The sequence below is a fragment of the Mauremys reevesii genome, linkage group 1 (genome assembly GCF_016161935.1).
Source record: "Mauremys reevesii isolate NIE-2019 linkage group 1, ASM1616193v1, whole genome shotgun sequence".
In the NCBI taxonomy this organism is placed as follows: domain Eukaryota; kingdom Metazoa; phylum Chordata; order Testudines; family Geoemydidae; genus Mauremys; species Mauremys reevesii.
The window spans coordinates 66059595-66081674 of record NC_052623.1 but is presented as its reverse complement, the minus strand read 5'-3'; the positions used below and the strand labels follow the sequence as shown (position 1 = coordinate 66081674).

The window sequence follows — 22080 nt, the reverse complement described above, 5'->3', positions numbered from 1 at the left end:
CCTAGATTCTTTCTGTCCAGAAGGCCACACATCGCTCCCTTACAGGACCGTCTCCAGGCACCAGCGCAGGAAGCAGGTGCTTGGGGCAGCCAATGGAAAGGGGCGGCACGTACGGGTCTGCGGCGACGGGTCCCTCAGTCCCTCTCAGAGGGAAGAACCGGTGGCGCGGTAGAACTGCCACCAAAGTGCCACCGATCGCGGCTTTACCTTTTTTTTTTTTCTTTGCTGTTTGAGGCAGCAAGAAAGCTGGAGCCAGCCCTACTCCCTTATATCCAGCTGGGGCCTCAAAACCTTATTCGTAGCCAATTTTAACATTTTAGGAAGAAAGCTGCAACAGATTTTCTGTAATATGTGACAATCCTCCCAACCCCTGCCGCCCCAAAGGGGGACTAGGTGGTATAGTTTAAAGGTTTTATTGGCATTAACTTTTTAATCATACCCATTGTACCTCTTAATGTCCTCTACATTCCACCATTTGTGAGTAATGTAGCCATCCTAAATTTATGCCAACAACCCTTTAAAATACATTATTTCACCGTGGATTCTCTCTCTCTCTTGCTCATATAATTAAGACACATGACCTGTTTCTGTTAACTATTCTTTGTGACTGAGTTGGTGACTCATACCGCTGGAACTCAGATTTTGCAGCAACCATATGTTGGTTATTCCTGTGGGAACTCAGATTGATTTATACCAGTAGGACTATAAGAACGGCCATACTGGGTCAGACCAAAGTATCCACATCTACCCCAGTATCCTGTCTTCTGACAGTGGCCAATGCCAGGTGTCCCAGAGAGAATGAACAGAACAGGTAATCATCAAGTGATCCATTCCCGGTCACCCATTTCCAGCTTCTGGCAAACAGAGGCTAGGGACACCATCCCTTCCCATCCTGGCTAATAGCCATTCATGGACCTATCCTCCATGAATTTATCTAGTTCTTTTTGAACCCTGTTATAATCTTGGCCTTCACAACATCCTCTGGCAAAGAGTTCCACAGGTTGACTGTGCATTGTGTGAAGAAATACCTCCTTTTGTTTGTTTTAAACTTGCTGCCTATTAATTTCATTTGGGGACCCCTAGTTCTTGTGTTATGAGAAGGAGTAAATAACACTTCCTTATTTACTTTCTTCACATCAGTCATGATTTTACAGATCTCAATCATATCCCACCTTAGTCGTCTCTTTTCCAAGCTGAAAAGTCCCAGTCTTATTAATCTCTCCTCATATGGAAGCCGTTCCATACCCATCATCATTTTTGTTGCCCTTTTCTGAACCTTTTCCAATTCCAATATATCTTTTTTGAGATAGGGGACCACATCTGCACATAGTATTCAAGATGTGGGCGTATCATGGATTTATAAAGAGGCAAAATGATATTTTCTGTGTTATTATCTATCCCTTTCTTAATGATTCCCAACATTCTGTTCACTTTTTTGACTGCCGCTGCACATCGAATGGATGTTTTCAGAGAACTATCCACAATGATTCCAAGATCTCTTTCTTGAGTGTTAACAGATAATTTAGACCCCATCATTTTATATGTATAGTTGGGATTATATTTTCCAGTGTATTTACCTTGCATTTATCAACATTGAATTTCATTTGCCATTTTGTTGCCCAGACACCCAGTTTTGAGAGATCCTTTTCTAGCTCTTCGCAGTCTGCTTGGGACTTAACTATCTTGAGTAGTTTTGTATCATCTGCAATTTTTGCACCTCACTGTTTACCCCTTTTTCCAGATCATTTATGAATAAGTTGACTAGGACTGGTCCCAGTACAGACCCTTGGGGGACACCACTATTTACCTCTCTCCATTCTGAAAACTGACCATTTATACCTACCCTTTGTTTCCTATCTTTTAACCAGTTACCAATACATGAGAGGACCTTCCCTCTTATTCCATGACAGCTTACTTTGCTTAAGAGCCTTTGGTGAGGGACCCTGTCAAAGGTTTTCTAAAAATCTAACTACATTATATCCACTGGATCACCCTTGTCCATATGCTTGTTGACCCCCCTCAAAGAATTCTAGTAGATTAGTGAGGCATGATTTCCCTTTACAAAAAGCATGTTGATTCTTCCCCAACAAATTATGTTGTCTGACAATTTTGTTCTTTACTATAGTTTCAACCAGTTTGCCTAGTACTGAAGTCAGGCTTATCAGTCTGTAGTTGCCAGGATCACCTCTGGAGCCCTTTTAAAAATTAGCGTCACATTAGCTATCCTCTAGTCATTCAGTACAGAAGCTGATTTAAATGACAGGTTACAGACTACAGTTAGTATTACTGCAATTTCACATTTGAGTTTCTTCAGAACTCTTGGGTGAATACTATCTGGTCCTGGTGATTTATTACTGTTTAGTTTATCATTTTGTTCCAAAACCTCCTCTATTGATATCTCAATCTGGGACAGTTCCTCAGATTTGTCGCCTACAAAGAATGGCTCAGGTTTGGGAATCTCCCTCACATCCTCAGCCATGAAGACCAATGCAAAGAATTCATTTAGTTTCTCCACAATGGCCTTATCATCCTTGAGGGCTCCTTTAGCATCTCAATCAGACAGTGACCCCACTGGTTGTTCAGCAGGCTTCCTACTTCTGATGTACTTAAAAATGTTTTTGCTATTACTTTTTGAGTCTTTGGCTAGCTGTTCTTCAAATTCTTTTATGGCCTTCCTAATTATATTTTTACACTTCATTTGCCAGAGTTTATGCTCCTTTCTATTTTCCTCGCTAGGATTTAACTTCCACTTTTTAAAGGATGCCTTTTTGCCTCTCACTGCTTCTTTCACTTCATTGTTTAGCCATGGTGGCACTTTTTGGTTCTCGTACTATGTTTTTTAATTTGGGGTAAACATTTAAATTGAGTCTCTATTATGGTGTCTTTAACAAGTTTCCATGCAGCTTGCAAGGATTTAACTTTTGGCACTGTACCTTTTAATTTCTGTTCAACTAACCTCCTCATTTTTGTGTAGTTCCCCTTTCTGAAATTAAATGCTACAGTGTTGGGCTGCTGTGGTGTTTTCCCCGCCACAGCGATGTTAAATTTAATTATATTATGGTCAGTATTACTAAGCGGTCCAGCTATATTCACCTCTTGGACCAGATCCTGTGCTCCACTTAGAACTAAATCAAGAATTGCCTCTCCTCGTGTGGATTCCAGGACTAGCTGCTCCAAGAAGCAGTCATTTAAGGTGTCAAGAAACTTAATCTCTGCATCCCATCCTGAGGTGATATATACCCAGTCAATATGACGATAGTTGAAATCTCCCATTATTATTGAGTTATTAATTTTAATAGTCTCTCTAATGTCTCTGGTCAGGTAGTCGGTAATATATCCCTACTGCTATATTCTTATTATTCAAGCACGGAATTACTATCCACAGAGATTCTATCGTACAGTTTGGTTCATTTAAGATTTTTACTTCATTAGATTCTTCGCTTTCTTTCACATATAGTGCCACTCCCCCACCAGCACGACCTGTTCTGTCCTTATGACATATTTTGTATCCTGATATTACCGTATCCCATTGATTATCCTCATTCCACCAAGTTTCTGTGATGCCTATTATTTCAATATCTTCATTTAATATGAGGCACTCTAGTTCACCCATCTTATTAGTTAGACTTCTAGCATTGGTATATACGCACTTTAAAAAGGTGTCACTTTTTAGCTGTCTGCCATTACATGATGTAATTGAATGGAACTTTTTTTCATTTGAAAAGTGGTTCACTCCCATAGGATAGGCACAGATTTTCAAAGCTGTTGTAAGTCTAAACAAATGTCTATAAAAATAATATAATCGTTATTTGAATTATTTTGAAAAGAATAAGGAAACTTACAACAGTTTTAAGTGTTATTTCCTGCATCTCGGTTTGAATCGCCAGCTGGTCAAGGCAGCAAATCATTATTTGATTTTTAAGTATTTTGTTTATTATATTGAAAACATGTATGGAGACAAACTCTGGATTGGCCAGGAAGTGGGCACACATTAATATCGCAAAAGAAACATTATTCTTCACTTGGATTGTGGCTGGCACCAGCCCCAAGCAATGCCCCCACAATAAAAAAAACTGCATATAGCAAGAGCACAAGAGGTCATCTCAGGAGTTGTGCAGATTAACATCCATGTGCTATACCTCCTGATCCTTAGACACTGCTCTGAGATCTCTACTGAGGCACCATTTTTTCCACCACTCACAGAGGTTCCATGAAGCCATCTAACCATGAGTTTGGGAGAATCAGAATCATGTCAGTCACTTTTATCCTGCATCCCCACTCTGGTCTTAACTGTTCTCACACACATCCATGAGTAAATGCCAGCCAAAATTTTACCCTTTAATTAAAAAAAAATTCACTAAACCTTGGTAATTAGATGTGCTGATTAGAATATAATTAGTATTCACCTTCAGTTTCCCCATTAAACAATATACCATGAACTAAAAACAGTATCAAAGTTTGTACTACACACACTACAACAACAATGCAGTGTTGATCCCAAGTAGCAGCAGAGCAAGGGGCATCTCCATTCCCTGATCATTCCACATTCAGAATCATGGCAGGTAGGCAGGCAGGCAGTTCCTGGTTGGCTGGTAGGTAGATTAAATTAGTTATATTTCAGGTGTTTTTACCATAATTCATAGACCATCCGTTATTTTAACAGAGTGAGTGTCATTAAAATTTCATTGTGGCTGTATGTACATGTCTTCAAGCCAAGTAAAACCCAACTTAAATATAACTTACTGTATAATCATCTCATTAAAGTAGATTTAAATAGGGTCTGTAAAATGAAAATAAGTCTAAACCAAATATAGAATCCTCTTAAAATTAGAGTTTTATGCTTGGTTGGAGAATAAAATAAGACAGTTGCCACATGCTTTTGTCACGTTAGCCCTACAAGTGAGCCCAACCAATTGTGTATCTCATAATAGTTTAGTAATATGTAATACTTTAGTCATACCAACAGCAGCTGAAGGGAACTGCCTTGTCAACCACTCACAACCATAAATAGATGTGCTTCCTTTCTTTACTGAGATCATGCTTATGCCACAGCTCTGGGGACTCTGCCTGTTTGTGATAAACCACCGAGAAATAGACCATGAGGTTGTGTAACAGTATTATATGAGAACCAGATATTTTCTAATATCCTTCCTTCAGGATGCTGTTCTTGCTCATCAGGGAATTCCTGAAAGCAGAGTTCTTTAAATTCCTATGCACAAGCATACTATAGAGCCCCCTATTGGGAAGCTAGTTATTGTAACATCATTTTTGTCACATATTTGAGATAGCAAAATTAAACATGAACGTCATAACCAGGTTACATACTTCTACATACATTCTATTAAACCCCCCATAAAGCCTATGTCATCATATATAAAACATAACACCAACTTTTTTTAAATTAAATAACTCAACTTGCTTGACATCTAGGATATTTTCCTCTGGATTTGGGAGGGTTCTTTCAAGCCTCAGTATTGTACAAAGCTTTATATATACCTTTGCAAGCCATTTGGTGTTGGAGCGAGCAAAAGCCTGTGATGACAGGAGACATTATCTTGCACTTGGGTTTTTCTGGTTGTGTGGTGTTTTGATAGTCTTTTCCAATATCTATTGGTTGCTTATAGGCCTGTAGTCCTTCCATCTCCTACTGATCAAGACGTGACCGAGTGAATATTTCACCATCCTCCACATCTGTGTTTTTGCCTTGTGTTCATAGTGGGTGAATATATTTGTAGTTTTGGTGAAATATATGCCTATCCACTGCTATGTTACATGAGTGATGGTTTATCTGTTCAACACACATAGTTTGCTTTGAAGTACATGATTTATCCTGAGGAAACAATTTAATCCTGACAAGGTCCCTGGGTTGTAGTTCTGAAAGGTCTTCACTTTTCAGTCATAATAAGCTTTGGCCTCTGAGTCTCTCTTCTTTTTTGCTTGTTACTCCTTCCACTGCTGATTGTAATAAAGCTAGGGCTATACGGATCAAGGAAAGTGTGCATCTTGACTTCAAGTTTGTACCCAGCTGCTATTAAAGCCTTCTACCTGGAATTTCAGCCTGTATACCTTTCCACGGTATTCTGCTTGTAATTTACATTATCCTAGTGGTAATACAATTGTGCCATCATATCATTTTAATTTAGCTTTGCTTGGTTGCAATTTCATTTTCTTCTCCTGCATAATACTGATGAAGTCTTCGTAGCCTCGCATATTCACTGATGCCCCAGTGTCTGTTTGGAATTCAATTTCCTGTTTGTTTGTGTGCTGGATGCCTTGTCTTTGCATCTGGGGCTAGTACGAGCTTTTCAAACCATTTACTTTTTCTGTTTTACACTGCATTCATGTCATATGTGCAAAATCTCATCCTCTGAATCACTACTTGCTTCCTCAAAACGGTGCCGTTTTTGTTTTCTTTGTTTTTCTTGTCTGCAATTTTTAGGCATAATGATATGTCTTGTCACAATTATTGCATATTGTTCAGCATTAGGCCAAAGGACCTGTTGTTAAGTAAAGGCCTATTGTTAAGTGAACCAAACCCCTAGCAAGCTTTAAGAATAATTTGTAATAATAATAATGCAGAGTGATGAAACTAAGATTGTTGACCTTTATTGATAGTATTAAGAATGCAAAGTTTAGTCGTTAAGTATAATAGCCTTTTTATCAAAGTAAGTGTTTTTAACCATAAAATGTACTAATCCCATTAGTATGGAAAATCTGAACATCGCTATATGCACTTGGAAATGTGCAACGTGTACCAAAGGGGACATGCGTAACTGTCATGTGTAAAAAGAGGGAAGTTGTAAGCGATAAACGGCTAATTTGTAAGTAGTCTTGTTTGGGAAATTGATCTTGAAAACACTTGTATAATCAGCTGCAAGTTCTAGTTTCCACAAAGATTAGGTATTTCATGCAAATATCTTTGTGCACTGTTTCAATAAAGATAAAGGTGCCACTTTCTGCCTCATCAATTAATCACTCATACCTTGCCGCTTAAGGCCAAATCTGTATCCATAAAAAGGCAAAAAGGGAACAATATGACCTCACCATGGTTTTCTCCGGAGCACGTATTGATCAGTTTTGCATTTAGTTTGTCTTCTATGCTTCATATTTGAGCATTTACTTTTGCATAAATTTTGATGCATTTTTCATTGTTTTTTCATGCTCTATCTGTGCTATTTCATGAATTAGCTCTGTCTCTACTCCACGTATGCTCTGAATTTGGATGCAAGCTTGTTCAGTAACTATGCACATGTCTCTACCTCTAGGAAGAGTTAGTGAGCATTCTTATTCTAGCTCCTGAATCTTCCATCCATATTGCTAATTTTCACAAATTAGTCAATCTTTTAAGTAATTGCACAAGTTAGCCATTTTACACAGTTTGAAGATACTTTGGAAGCACTTCTAGGATTTTCAGTGGGTCCCACCAGTCTGCTGCTGACATGTTCCAGATGCTTTGGAATATGTGGTGGCCTTTGCCCATTATAGCTAATAGAGTATTTTGTTTTCCTCTTTATCCTTCCCTGTTACAATTTCATAATTTCCTCATTATGATCTAAAGAATGTCCAATTGCCTAAACATGCCCCTTTTCACATTAATTTGCTTGGGAACAGGATTCTTGTAGGTTGCTAGAATTACTGTTTTCATTTTTTTTGTTTTTTCCAATGTTCCTACTTTCTGATTTCATGTATCTGCAGAAGCCGACTCATGGGTGACATCATGTTCAATATTCAACCTTAAAGAGGGAGAGCACCAAGATAGCACAACATTCAGCTTTACTCCTTTCTCCGCGTATACTGTCCTCTCTCATTAATCAGTTCCTTAGACTACTCTAAATTCCTAAACATAAACATACTTTAGTGTCCTCTATTGGGATGCTATAACACAGAGGACCTGCAAGGGCCTATGCACCACCTAAATCTCACCTAAGCCCCATCTTTGGCCTTAAGTGGTGAATAAGCCATGTCAGACATTTTGCCCTAGCGTGAATTTAGCCATGAATTCTACAAGCTGTGGAGTAATTTTGAATACTGTCAGGATATTACAGTGAACGAAAGACAATTATTCCCCTCTGGCCATTATGAAAAAGCAAACTCAAAGTTTATCATTTTCAGTATTGACAACCTCAAGAGATCAAAAAGCATGAGTCAGATCCTCAACAAATCACGAGATTGGCCCCACAAATCATAAGATTTTAACAACACCATTAAACCATGATTTTTAGTCTGTCTTCTGAGTTTTTAACCTCCCTCTAGTCTTATGGTTATGTGTGTGTGTGATAATTTTAGGTTGAAAAGTCAGTCTTCGTTGCACACAAAAATGCATGCCATTGCCCGCTGGAAACTCCACTTAGCCTTTCCTCACCCCTAAGATAGAGGAACTGCCATACATTTCCTACTACTGTCTTGACTTTCAGCCAACTCCCATCCTCCATCTTGCTGCCCCCCAGGGCTTCTCCCCTTCCCTGGACCTGTTAGGGGAGATTTTGATAGCCCAGCAAAATGCTTAGGCCACTGCCAGTATTGGAATATCGATTATTATGCTTATTGCCAAAAGCAGCTGTAAGGCCTTTGCAGCAGCTTTAGCATAAGTAGGCAGGCCAGAAGGGGAGGGGGAGTGACCACGAGAATTGAGCATGAGCCTGCACCATCCTGTCTTGCTTCTTTCAAACTGCTGAAATATGTGGTTTTGGAAAGACAGGAAGTCTATCTATATTTGACTTCTGGTGTATGTGTTGGGGCCCCTGAGAGTGTAGACGCTCCAAAAACACATCTACATAACTAACATCTTGAAACTTCTTAACAAACAGCTTGCCCAGTGGTTATTGGTGACTGACAAGCTATGTGACATTTTGAGCATAAAAAGGGAAAGAGGTCTGAGTGATTTGGATTTGACCTTCCGGACATCTCTTGGAATCCCCAGCGACAGGCAGAGGGCTGGCCACCTGAACCTTGTTGTTCAACACTCAAGACCTCTCCAGATTGTGGGTAACTATAGATTTGGGGACCTCTAACCTTTTGCATATCTGTATGTGCTGGAGATCTAATAAAATAGATCTAAAATAAAATTTTGGATTAAAAGCACTTTGGGTTTGTGCCAATTTTTAATTGGACAGATGGGCCGTGTCCCCATTGATTTATTTCCTGACACCACCTCGCAAACAGTAAAGTTACCAAGAGCTTTGGATTGAGAGAACCCCAGGTAACAGACCCAGCAACACTGCCTCCCCAGTTTCTCCTCTCCCTTGCCTAGCGGTATACCTTGCAGGGCTTGTCCTCTGCCCAGATCCCAAGTAGAGGAGAAGTTCCAAGGCAGTGGAAGGCAGGAAGTGATGCTGCTAGGCCCAGGGTCTCCCATTGCCTCAGAACCCTCTCAACAATATAGAATCATACTTTGAAGGAAGCAGAGCTCAGTGGCAGGTCAGGTTTGTCCCCTCAGCCCTGAGGTTCTCACAAAGAGCTCTGTCCAGCCCTCCTCCACAGGAGCAGAAGAACTTCTCACATCATCACAGAAGCTCCTTCGACAGGTACTTCCTCTGGCTGCCTGGAGGGGACTCTCCACCACTACTGCCACCTGGGTGAGAGAGCTGCCATCGAATCCCTCCATCCCCCATCCCATCACTATCCTCTGCACACCCCCAGTCTCCTTCCTCCTCCCCAAGTCACCCTGTACCCCCTAAATTTAACGGTTAACCCCAGTGTCCTGCCACCCTTCACTCTCCCTATCTCAGCTCTCTTCTGAGTGCCTCATAGTTCTTGTGTCAGCATCTAGACCCCGAACCCTAGAGTAGCAGCCATTTTGCCTGCAGACATAACTTCAATCCCATTGAAAAACAGGGGGAGGCAGCAGGCAACTTTGTTAAGGGCAGCCTCGCTTCCACATGCAGAGTCACTGTAGGGCAATGGCGGCCATCTTGCTGGCTTCAACCTCATTGACAGTAATAGGAGATAATGGCCATATTGAATAAGGGGAAAATTGAGAGTTTGCAGCCTTTCATCATGTTATCATGACACAGACAAAAGACTACCCCAAAATTGCTACAGTTGCATAAAATCATAAGAGTTGGCAAGACTGCATTCTGACAGTCTTTATAATAAAATTTGCATTTGTACTTGTGTATGACAATTGCCGGAGAAGAATCTTGTTTGTTTCTTAATGAAAATGCAGACTGTTTAACGCAGCAACTTACGCAACATACTAGAGATCATTTCCCGTCTATCAGCAAGAGTGACATCTGCCTACATACATTTTCAGAACAATCACATCAGTTCTATTGTACAGTATTTCCTTACAAACCTGGATATACTCTTTCCAAAAGTATATGGAAATAATAAAAATCCAACCACTTGTAAAACTGCTTAATATGTCTAGGATCTGGCATTTTTCAACTTTAATATTCACAATAATTAATGTATAAAATCAATATGTAATTTCCAAGGGACATGAAATGTTGTTAGACATAGAAACCCAGAAGGAGGGAAATTTGAACTAGCCAAAAGCCTGATACATTATAATTTATTATTAAGGCTCTAATTTTCTTGATTCTAAAACACAGATATCCCCACTTTGCCATTACGGTTATTGCTAATTACTCTCCAGCTAAACTACATACTTAGGAAAGGACAAATTACAGCAATCATTAATACTTTAAAAAAATTAAAATACAGTTTTAAGATCATTTGAAGTAATGCCATAAACAAGAGCTAAACTTTAAAACATCTGCAAAATGAGAACTTGAAATGTATTTCCTCAAGTTCCTCACATCTTTCATTCCATTGGAATTCTCCTTAAGTAAACCATTACTCCCCCCATCCATGGGTGTGATAATGAATGACTTGAGAGAGAAGGAACATGGATAGTCAGGCTCTGTAGCACTGCAGTGATTCACAAGGGGAATTTCATGTCTGCCACTAAACAGATGTCAGGAGAAGAACTGGGCACACCCTCTCCAGATGAGTCCTGACATGCCATCTTGCTGCTGACAAAATATGTTTCCATTAAAATCAGATGTAGTTTTCTCACATAAATTATATGACTCCCCAATAAAATCTGAACAAGTATTTCCCTTAATTATTGTAAACAGAAATGGAAAAGGCTTGCTAGATAGAAGAGGCCTAATCCATCCCCCCCCAAGGAAGGATTGTTCCCTACAGAATTTTTCCAGCAGTACTAGCATATAAAGGGACATTTTTCACAACTGTCTGTTACAATTAATACAACCCCTTCATGGCAAATCATAGAAGAAATATCTATTGTACTGTAACTCTCAGCTATCTTTAGGAAACATACTTCTCCTAACACATTATGCTTTTCTTTAAAAGCTTGTACAAATTGTTTTTACAGCTGTTCACAGAAGTTCTTATGGATATAAACTAAATCACTTTTATTTAGGGCTGTTGGAAAGATGTGATGAATTCAGCACTTTTGAGGAAAATGGAGCTATACTAATCTATACAATATTCCCGTGCCAATCTGTATCATATACTACATTGGATTTATACCAGTCTGTATCAATAGAAGGGAAGATATGAGGAACAAAGGGAAATACATTTAAAGTCCTAATCGAGCCAATTTTTCTGCTGCTGTAAATGGGATAAGCTCCACTGACGTCAATGGTCTTTCACACACTTATACCACCAATGAATTTGGTGTATAATTTTGATTCTAAATAGCTGAAACATGATTATTATGCTGGTTGGTAGTAGTGGTCTTATAATTTCAGGATAATATGTCTGGTTTAGTATATTATCAGTTATTATAATATCAGAATTTAACACATTGTAAGGTCAACTGAAAGACATTATCTACTATATAATACACATTTACCTCTCCGGCCTCTGACAGTCCTGTGTATCACTGTCACTCTCTACTGGCTGCAGTCTACAGAAGATATGAGATCTACTATTACTCCTATAAAAGTCTAAACATTTCATGAGTAGCTTCTAGTTGATAATAATAAAGAAACCATATAAAAATGTATTATTTTTCAAAAAAGCAGGATACCGTCAACAGGGTTGCCAGGCCTCTGGTTTTCGACCTGGTGGCTCCAGTCAGCACTCCAGTCAGCACAGCTCCGCACAGCTCCCGGAAGTGGCCGGCATGTCCCTGTGGCCCCTAGGTGCAGGGGCAATCAGGGAAGCCCCACACGCTGCCCCTGCCCCGAGCGCCAGCTCTGTGGCTCCTATTGGCTGGGAACTGCGGCAATGGGAGCTGCGGTGGGCGGCGCCTGTGGGTGCAGGCAGCCACACCATGCAGAGCTGCCTGGCCATCACTCTGCCTAGGAGCCAGACATGCTGGCCACTTCCGGGAGCTACACAGAGCCAGGGCAGGCAGGAAGCCTGCCTTAGCTCTGCTGCACCATGGACCCGGAAGGCCTGAGGTAAGCACCTCCTGGCTGGAGCCTGCACCCCACACCCCGTGCTCCCTCCTGCACCCCAACCCCAGCCCTGAGCCCCCTCCTGCAGCCAAACTCTCTCCCAGAGCCCACACTTCCTTCCGCACCCCAACCACCTGCCCCATCCCTGAGTCCTCTCCTGCACCCCAAGCCTCTCATCCCTGGCCCCACCCCAGGGCCCACACCCCTCACCCTCTTCTCTACCCCAACCCCCTGCCCCAGCCCAGAGCCCCCTCCCAAACCCTGAACCCCTGATTTCAGGCCCCCACCCCAGGGCCCACATCCCCAGCCAGAGCCCTCACCCCCTTCTGTACCCCAACCCCCTGCCCCAGCCCAGTGAAAGTGAATGAGGGTGGGGGAGAGTGAGTGACGGAGGGGCTCGGGATGGAGAGAGTGGGGGGTGGGGCCTCGGAGAAGGGTGGGTCTTCATAAAAGGGGAGGGGGCTTGGGGAAGGAGCGGGAAAAGGATGTTCGGTTTTGTGCAATTAGAAAGTTGGCAACCCTACCTGTCAACCCACTGACAGAAATACCTGTGCTTATGTTATAGCTAATCATCAGTGTCTCTCAACATCCCTACTTCAGAACAGGGATTTAAAAGAGATATTTACATTGCTTTTGAATCCCAAATTAATTCTGAAGAAAAACTTCTACTCAGGTTGCATCATTTAGAAAATCCTGAGTCTTAAATAAAACCAATTTACTTCTTGCTTTAGTGCATCAGGACCACAAACTTTTGAGTCTAACAAGATTGTACTGGACTAATTAAAAACGACTGCTTCTTTTTCACTAGTTCTCTTAAGGGCAAATTCAAATTTCAGCAGATAAAGGCAACTGTCATAAAAAGCTATAACATTTTCTTGCAATAAGCATTGAATTACACCTTTGCCTAATACATGATACAAATATCCAGAAAATTGTGATCAACTTTTACTTCATGTAATACATCTGGCTTCATAATCTGCTAGCTAGGTCTTTGATGTTCTGAAAAACACCAGTAACGGTCATAATTAAATCCTCAAGTTATTCAGCTGCATAGCTCAACTAATATTCCACACAATACCAGCAGAATGAAAGCCTGCTAATTCACAGGCCAGCTAGTGTAATTGGATTAAAATTTCTAGTAATTATTACTTTTGAAGGGAATTACTGCTTGAAGTTTTGTACCTTGTGGGTGCCACCACTACCCTTTTCCCTCCTGTCAGTGCAAATAACCCAGATGTACAAGTGTGAAGCTTGCTTTCTCTTTCTCTCTCAAAAAAATTGCACCCACACTATAGATTGCTTTGATTCTTCACAGTAATTCATTTGGATAGAGAGAAATCATAAAGCAATATTGAGAAACATATTTACTAGGGATCTACTTCTGTGTGCACAAATGCACGTTTGGTTGTTGCTGGGTTTTGTTTTTCTTTTAGCAAATGACTTTGGTGTTATTTTTCCATGACCTCGAAGGGTGTTCTTCTGGCGTTATTAAGTCAGCACATTGGTGTGCCGACACCGGAAGCCATGTGTTCTCAAAAGCCACGGCTTCACATCTGCTGTTTTTCATTTTTGTGGTTTCCATTCCCAGGGCTACTTATTGGCTCTGGAACATCTTACCCCCCAAAAAAGATACATTCATGTGGGAATGCATTTAAATTTAGCTCTAACTCTAACGTTGGGATAGTTCTTTGAGATCCTCATATGAAAAGCATTACAGATGGACAAAGTATTATTAGAAAAGATTAGGTTTTTTTTTAAATGACATTATGCTGAAGTTTAGAGTATAGTTTTCATAAATATCCTGGCTATTACTGCTTTTATGTAATTACTCCCCAAGAGGGTGCCTGGCATTCTACTTGTATGAAATAAGTTGGTTCTGCCCCTAACAGCTTACAGTCCAAATAAACAATACAGACACACAAATGTGTGGGAGAAATAATAAACATGAAATTAAAATAATTTAGAAGAAAGAAAAAGTATATATATTACATCACTGCCCATTTATATCTTTGGGTCATGCTAATACAGTACATACCACATACTATATCATCATCTTGATGTATTTCAAGTGCTTTACTTGATATATATACACTCACAACAATTGATATAGAATGTCTCAAATTGTCCTATTCCCCATATTATTTCTGAGGAAATACCAGAATCCTTTCTTTTTCTATCCATAACCATCGGATAAGCTGTGCTTAAAAAGCACAATCACAGTCACAGCACACACGGGAGTAAATCACTGGAAAAGCCTGTCTCACCCTTGTTGTGTTTTTTTTATTTTACTCTCAGGTCCGGCCATCTGAATGAAGCCTCCCCAACATCTGCATTGTTTCAACCAGACCCAGCTTTGGAATGCATGTGTCTTTGCCATTTAATACAGCGGTTATGTCAAACTTATTTATTTTTAAATGCTTTACTGAAGTCCCTTATGAGGAAACATGAAGTTTGCTGAACAACCGTTAAGAATTAACAATGGCACAACTAGAGGACTGCACCAAACTCCAGTCTAATTTATATGCCCGTACTTGGTAATGTTACAGGTGAAAACTATAAATGATCATTATTCCATCTAAGTTAAGTGAGGGAAAGGGCTTATTAAAATGTGGCTTCTCATTTTGCCCGTGTTAACTGGGTAGCTAGCTGCCCACAACTGTTCCCATTTAGCTAAACAAATGTGTAATTACACTATAATATTTGTACACCTACACAAATTTGAAACTGGACTGAAGCCAAGCTGAGTTTCAAGTCTTCACTGCTGCATATTTTCTTAGGGGGCTTTTGTCTCCTGGCAAGAGAAGAGAAAAGTAGCTGCAGCATGCCTTAAGACAGCATCTGACTGGTTTTTACAGATTTTACTCTGGGCATTCTCTCCACTGTGCTGATTGTTCCAACTCCCTCCCACCCCTTTCCTCACAGTCATTTCACTTCAACCTCACTCCATCTGTTCTCCACGCTTCCTTTCTTCCCCCACTTTTCCCTTACCTCCCCGACAGGGTCCTCTCTGCCTTCCTTTGTCTCTCTGTTTAGGTAATCTCCACTCTAAATATATAAAAAAAATTGTGGCACTAAGTCGACATTTGCAAACCATCCCATTTTTCAGTCTGCTCACATGTTATATACTTTCCCCCAAACCGTTTATCTGTCTTGTCTATTTAGACTGTAAGCACATCAGGGCAGGAACTGTCTCTTATTCTATGTTGTACAATGTGGTCCCAATCTTGGTCTGCCTCTGTAGAGGCTACTATAATACACATAAATAAAATACCAGCAAGACCAGTGCGATGCAGTCCAATCCAAATACAAGAAAAGGAAAGTAAATGTTTTCAGACTCTTCAACAATGCTGCAATAAAGAGGTCATTTTCAGTTCTAAAAAAATAAAAGTCCAGAGGAAAAATGTGCCTAATACACAAAACTGGGCCAAATTCTGCCCTCAGATACAATTCCCACTAAGATCAGTGGAGTCCTAGCATATGCATGAGGGCATAATTTGGCTCAAATTTTAACACTACATAATACTCTACAAGGGAAAATCTAATGATGACTAATGAGCATACTTTGCCTGATGTGCTCCTCCCAAAGGAAAACCCACAGCGGGTGGGGGAAATAACTACTGAAAATGCCACAAGATTATTTGTTCTACATCCTCTCCATGGAGTGACACTAGGGGCTTTCACAAGGGGCTACCTGAAGACCTCACTGATCTAGAGGCTCTACAATATAAACAGATTTAAAAAAAGATACAAAAGAACCTCAGAGTTATTAACATCTCAGGAATGGAGGTTGATCATAACTCTGAAATGTTCGTATCTCTGAACAAACCATTATGGTTGTTCTTTCAAAAGTTTACAACTGAACATTGACTTAATACTGCTTTGAAACTTTACTATGCAGAAGAAAAATGCTGCTTTTAGCCATCTTACTTTAAATGAAACAAGCACAGAAACAGTTCCCTTACCTTGTCAAATCTTTTTCTTTAAAACTGTCCCTTTTTTTTAGTAGTTTACATTTAACATAATACTGTGCTATATTTGCTCTCTCTTTTTTTTCTCTCTCTGCTGCTGCCTGATTGCGTACTTTTGGTTGGGTTGAGGTGTGTGGTTGACCGGTCAGTTTGTAACTCTGAGATTTTATTGTGACACCTGGGGTAGGGCTGCCCCTGTACACTGACTTCATGTATTCTCTAACTCATAGTAGCAAGGATCCAGGAGCTATGTTATTGGTGAAGTTTACTGGTTTATTCTTGTATGTTTTTGGAGCAGTTCCTTAGCCACTGGGCATGGCTACTGCATACTCTATTACACGTTTCCTTTACTTTTTCCTAGAAAATGTATTTATCATTACCCACAGAAGGGAAATCTTGACTCAAGGCTCCTGCTTGGTTCTTTCAGAAAACCACTGTAAGAGGTTACAAGAACAACATGCCTTTCTGAAACATCCCTGAGGAGTCTCCTCCATTACAGTTTTAATTCTCTTACATCCTGGTCATAGCATCCCAAAGGACTGATAAATTATTGAACTTTGTTCCAAACCTGTGATTCCTCCCTCCCTCAGCCCCACCCCCAATTCTCTTATGCTACAGAAAACAATATTTTCATAAAACATTTTCCCTTTGGACTGAAGTCTGGCCTCTTCTTTTTGGCATATGAAAATAGAGAAGTTGCCCTTTGAGCCACTGCTAGACTATGTGCCAGAACACTAACAGCAGAGGGTGTTGAGGTAGCAGCTTTTCAAACAATGTAAATTATATTAGCAGGAACAGACCATTGAGGTAATTCTTAGAGTGATGTTATGAAGTCAAAGTGTTCTCAGCTCTTATGTACTGTTTGGAGATTTATTTATTTTTTTTATTTATTTGTTTTGGTTAATGAATTTTACACTCTCCATACTAGGCTCTGCAGGATTACAAACAGCAGATACGGAAAAACTTCTGTTTTCATTCAACATGAAAATGTAGGGTCCCTTAACATAAATGATTACATCCCCGCTTTTATAAATCTTGTTAACCTCAGTGGGAATGGTTATCTGTTTAATATTTCCCTAGACCCAAGTTTCAAGCTACATGTCTGGCCAAGTCTCTCCATACTATTAGGACACACCAAAGTATTTTTGGATTTCTTTAGGATTAGAAAGATGCATGTTACCCACCCACAAAGAAGCCCCCTCTTCTGAGGTTCTTCCCTCCCCCATTTCCCCTCCTCCCCTGCAATTTCTTTACCTATGGAGTCCGTATATTTTACAGTCTTTGCAGAACAATGTTACAAGCACCTAGGCTATTATACAAAGGACTTTTCATGTTTTCTAAAATAGTCTCGTCACCACACAATATGGTTTAACAATGAGTCACCATTGAATTTCCAAAGCAAGCAAGTCTCCAGCAGTATGAAGCTTGGCTCGGTGTCTTAGAGGCTCAACCTCTGGGACTGTAATCATCTGCTCTCTCTCTTAGGGCTAGTCTACACTTACCAGCCGGGTCGACGCGGTGAGTTCAACTTCTCGGAGTTCGAACTATCGCGTCTAATCTGGACGCAATAGTTCGAACTCCGGAAGCACCGTGGTCGACTCCGGTACTCCACCACTGCAAACGGCGGTGGCGGAGTCGACCTTGGAGCCACGGACTTCGATTCCGCGGCGTCTGGACGGGTGAGTAGTTCGAACTAGGGTACTTCGAATTCAGCTACACAATTCACGTAGCTGAACTTGCGTACCCTAGTTCGACCCCCGCCCTTAGTGTAGACCTGCCCTTAAACTGGAATAATGTTATATGTCATTCTAGCTCATTAATGTATTTTGCTCATCATAATGCAGACCTTTTAAACACTTTTTAGAACATTTTAACATGATTTTCATATTGATTTTTTTATTACACTGATCCACATTCACAATGCCTTATTGCCAGGGGCGGCTCCAGGCCCCAGCACACCAAGCGCGTGCTTGGGGCGGCACGCCACGGGGGGCGCTCTGCCGGTCGCTGGGAGGGCGGCAGGCGGCTCCAGTGGACCTCCCGCAGGCATGCCTGCGGAGGGTCCACTGGTCCCGCAGCTCCGGTGGAGCATCCGCAGGCACGCCTGAGGGAGGTCCACCGGAGCCGCGGGACCAGCGGACCCTCAACAAGCATGTTTGTGGGAGGTCCACCGGAGCCGCGGGACCAGCGACCGGCAGAGCGCCCCCCGTGGCGTGCCACCGTGCTTGGGGCGGCAAAATGGCTAGAGCCGCCCCTGCTTATTGCCCCAGATTTTGTAAGGGCGGATCTTACTCTGAAACCTGGCTCACTTTGCAAAACTGATTGAAAAAAGATGAGATGAGTTTGGGGAGGAATTTCAATGAGACTCATAAGTACTGTTACATGCGGCACTAGTTTAAAAGAAAATGGGGCTTGGATCCAAACCAGCCAATGGGCACCCAAACAAAAGAAAGCTCCCCTTGTCCAACCTAAAGAGTGCTCCTTGCACTCCTGTCTCCACGCTGTGCCAGTGATATTCCGGATCCCTAGTTCTAAAGACTCCAGTGTCCTCTTCTGATGCCCTCCCACACTCCTCTTGAACCCAGGCTTTCTGGTTCCTGGGGGCCCCCAGGAGCCGGATCCTGCTTTAATCCACCTGTGCTCACTCTCTTAGAACAATCTAGGGTGACCAGATGTCCTGATTTTATAGGGACAGTCCCGATATTTGGGGCTTTGTCTTACATAGGTGCCTATTACCCCCGGCCCCAATTTTTCACCCTTGCTATCTGGTCACCCTAGAAGTATCATCAGTGTTAAAACAGCAACTGAAATATGAGGAAGATCCATCTACCTTCAGAAATGGCAAGTAAAATGATAGAGACTTAGTATTATACAAAGCTGAGTATGAGACCTGGATCAATTTTCTTGTAATAAAATAATTGGTAGTCAGGAAAAAATTTCTGGGCAACAAAGGAGTGAGCCAAAAACCTAGCGTAAATTGAATGTACACAATCATTGGAACCATTTTATGTTAGTGTCCACAATACTATAAATAATTTATTTAGCTTTATGTGTATTTTCTTTACTAGTCACACCACTAGAAAAATAATATAACGCTCTGGAATAAAATAAAAGCACTTTTTCTGCAGCTTGCCAAACAGCTACGAGCCTTTCAAGCAGCAGAGACAACATACAGTAGGGATGCTATACAACCTAATCAGTGGACTCTGAGAATTGCTTTGTCATTTCCAAATATACAACGATTATTCTGAATTGATTGTGTTTTGCATGAGGATGCTTTGACGGGAAGCAGGTGGCCAATGATGACAGCAAACACAGGGTCACCATTAGAAGGAGGTCAATACAAGGGCAGGCTGCTGATCACAGAGCATTTCATTTCCTCATGACCATTTTAGAAAAAAGACTTTTAACACGGAGAGACAGGAAAGACAGAATAATGTTGTGGTCACAACAGAGCTACTGAAATTTTATGTTCCAAAAATGTTTGCCTCTTAGTAACACAGTACTAGCTACCTAGCCGGGATAGATTTCTTTGTTTCCCTGATGATTTCATTGCAATGAAGTTTCAGATAGAGTGTGACATGCTAGAAAGGTCACTCAGAGCTTGATGATTTGGGGAATCTGCATGTACAACTTGGAAATGCTGGATGATGCTATGAAGTTGTTCTAATGGTATTGCTATATTTTTAATACCTCTATGTCTATGTGGATTCCACCCTTGCTATCAAACACCAGACCACGTACAGTGGTGGGTCCTCAGAATTCAACAAATGTCCATTTTTATCCTACCAAATCCCCAAATGCAGAACAAAGCCAAGATGATGTTGATGATGCTAGCCTTTAAAAACCACAGAGACTGTCAGTGTCAGAGAGAAGACTCACAGACCCAGTCAAGAAATTTTCAGCAGGAGAGGAGAAGAGATGGTAATGCTTTTGTAGCAGGGTGAGCAGATTAGCAGCAGAACCAACCAAGATCAGTAGAAGCAAGCAGACCTGGGGAGAGATGGAGGGTGCTCCAAGGCTGAGAAAATAAGCTATGTCCTGTATCAGAAGGATCAAGGACATCCCCAGCGGACTCTGATCCCTGCCCAAAGAGTGTGCCACAGTGGTAAGGAAACTGAGGCAGGGAAATGCACATAAGGCTTATTATATTTGTATAGATCTGTGTATTTTTGTGCTATTAGTAAAGAGCAATGGTGATTTAGAATCCTGTGCAAAGTCTGACTGTGTGATATGTTACACCTATCTCTTGCCCTCAAAGAGTTAACCTGAGGATCCCAAACATTACACAGCTGGAGTTCTGGGTGAGGGTGTGCTCAAGCTATGGAGGAACCTGAAGAGTCCCAGGGGCTGGGCAGTTGGATGCGGAGGTCTCAACTTTCAGGAGGAGTGCTAGGCAGAAAATCTGCATCTCAAAAGTGTGCCTAGAGATTGCAAGCCAGGTGCAGCGCCTGGACTCTGTTTAGACACCCAAGATTTAAAGCACATGAGGGATTCAGCATTTAGATCTCTACAGAGTAGTCTAGTGATGTCAGAGAGAGGGCATTTGACTAGATCTGTGACAGGGACATTGCAGGAAATTCAGGGGGAACAGTAAAGAGTGGCTTGAGGAGATTTCCCTGTCACTGATGGACTCTGATAACTTTCAGGATGCTATTAAAAACTACACCTACCGGAGATGGCTCACCCTTAAGGCTCATCACAATATTTGGAAGAGCAATTTCTTCATGTGTGCAATGGACCGGATTCCAACCAATGTCACATGGTTTCCCAAAAGATGATGCCCCCGGGCTTCACAAAAAAGCCTTTGCCTCCTTCATTCCCATTTCAAACTATCCAGGTTGAACATTATTGACATACTCAGAATATTTTTTTTCAGGAAGAATGTATTGTAACAGATTGCCAGTGCTGGCTCAGCGAGTGAGCGAGCGTATCAGGGCACAAACCCTAACAGCTCCCAAGCAGCATGGCTCCTCCCATATGGGAAGGTCCCCAGGCTCAGGAAGTAATGCAGAAAGGAAGTTGGGGTGTCAGCCACACCAGTGGCAGGAGATGAGCTCTTCCAGCAATAGGTTGTTCTTTTGTTTAATTAACTAGTGACTGCTGTAATTTTTCTGGAGAATGTACCCATTTGTGCTAACCACCAATAAAAAGACAGCAAGGTCACAGAACATTATAAACATTTCCAGTGAAGTGCATTTAACAGACGTTTGTTTGCCAAGTAGAACTACCTTTGTTCTTATGATCCAGAGAAAATCCCTTTTATTTAAATTTGAAAATATATTGATAGTTTCCCCATTCCCTCCCTTCTGTAAGCTAATGCACCCCAGGCACACAAGGGTTTTTTAGAGACTAAGAAAGTTCTGGGGAGAGCACCTTGTTAAACGATTGGCTGTACATCAATGACATGGATACTAAGGTCCTGGAGATACTTTTTATCAAAAGCAATGTGGGGAAGTTCACATTTCCAAAAACATTTTGTCAGGCAGCTCTTACAAACAGAATATTTTCTTTTGGGCAGAAGATCAGCACAAACCTAATAATTTAAGAACTCTATGAGGCAGTACTACTGTTACTTTCGTTTCATTAGAGTGAGAAGCAAAAAATAAGATGTACCAAAACTCTAGCTCAGAGCATTGAACTTGAGAAGGGCTCAGTTCCTGAAAGGTGCCGAGTGCCCTCAACTTCCACTGATTTTAATGGGAGTTGAGGGGTTTTTTGCCTTTGTAGGATCATGC

The 22080-nt window shown here is 41.2% G+C and overlaps 1 protein-coding gene across 15 annotated transcripts in view; it reads right to left on the bottom strand.

Moving 5' to 3' along the window:
• Positions 1–22080, bottom strand: part of ENOX1 (ecto-NOX disulfide-thiol exchanger 1) — a 521099-nt gene that overhangs the window by 354241 nt on the left and 144778 nt on the right. Inside the window, exons 1-2 of one of the 15 annotated variants that reach the window (XM_039485234.1) lie at positions 15087–15134; positions 11825–11878 (exon numbers count right to left, since the gene is read on the bottom strand). The exons of 13 other annotated variants lie outside the window; for them this stretch is intronic. The gene's annotated coding sequence lies outside the window, so the exon portion shown is untranslated. Of the gene's footprint in view, positions 1–11824; positions 11879–15086; positions 15135–22080 lie in introns of those variants that run through there. One more of the 15 variants, XM_039485241.1, reaches the window with a different exon arrangement.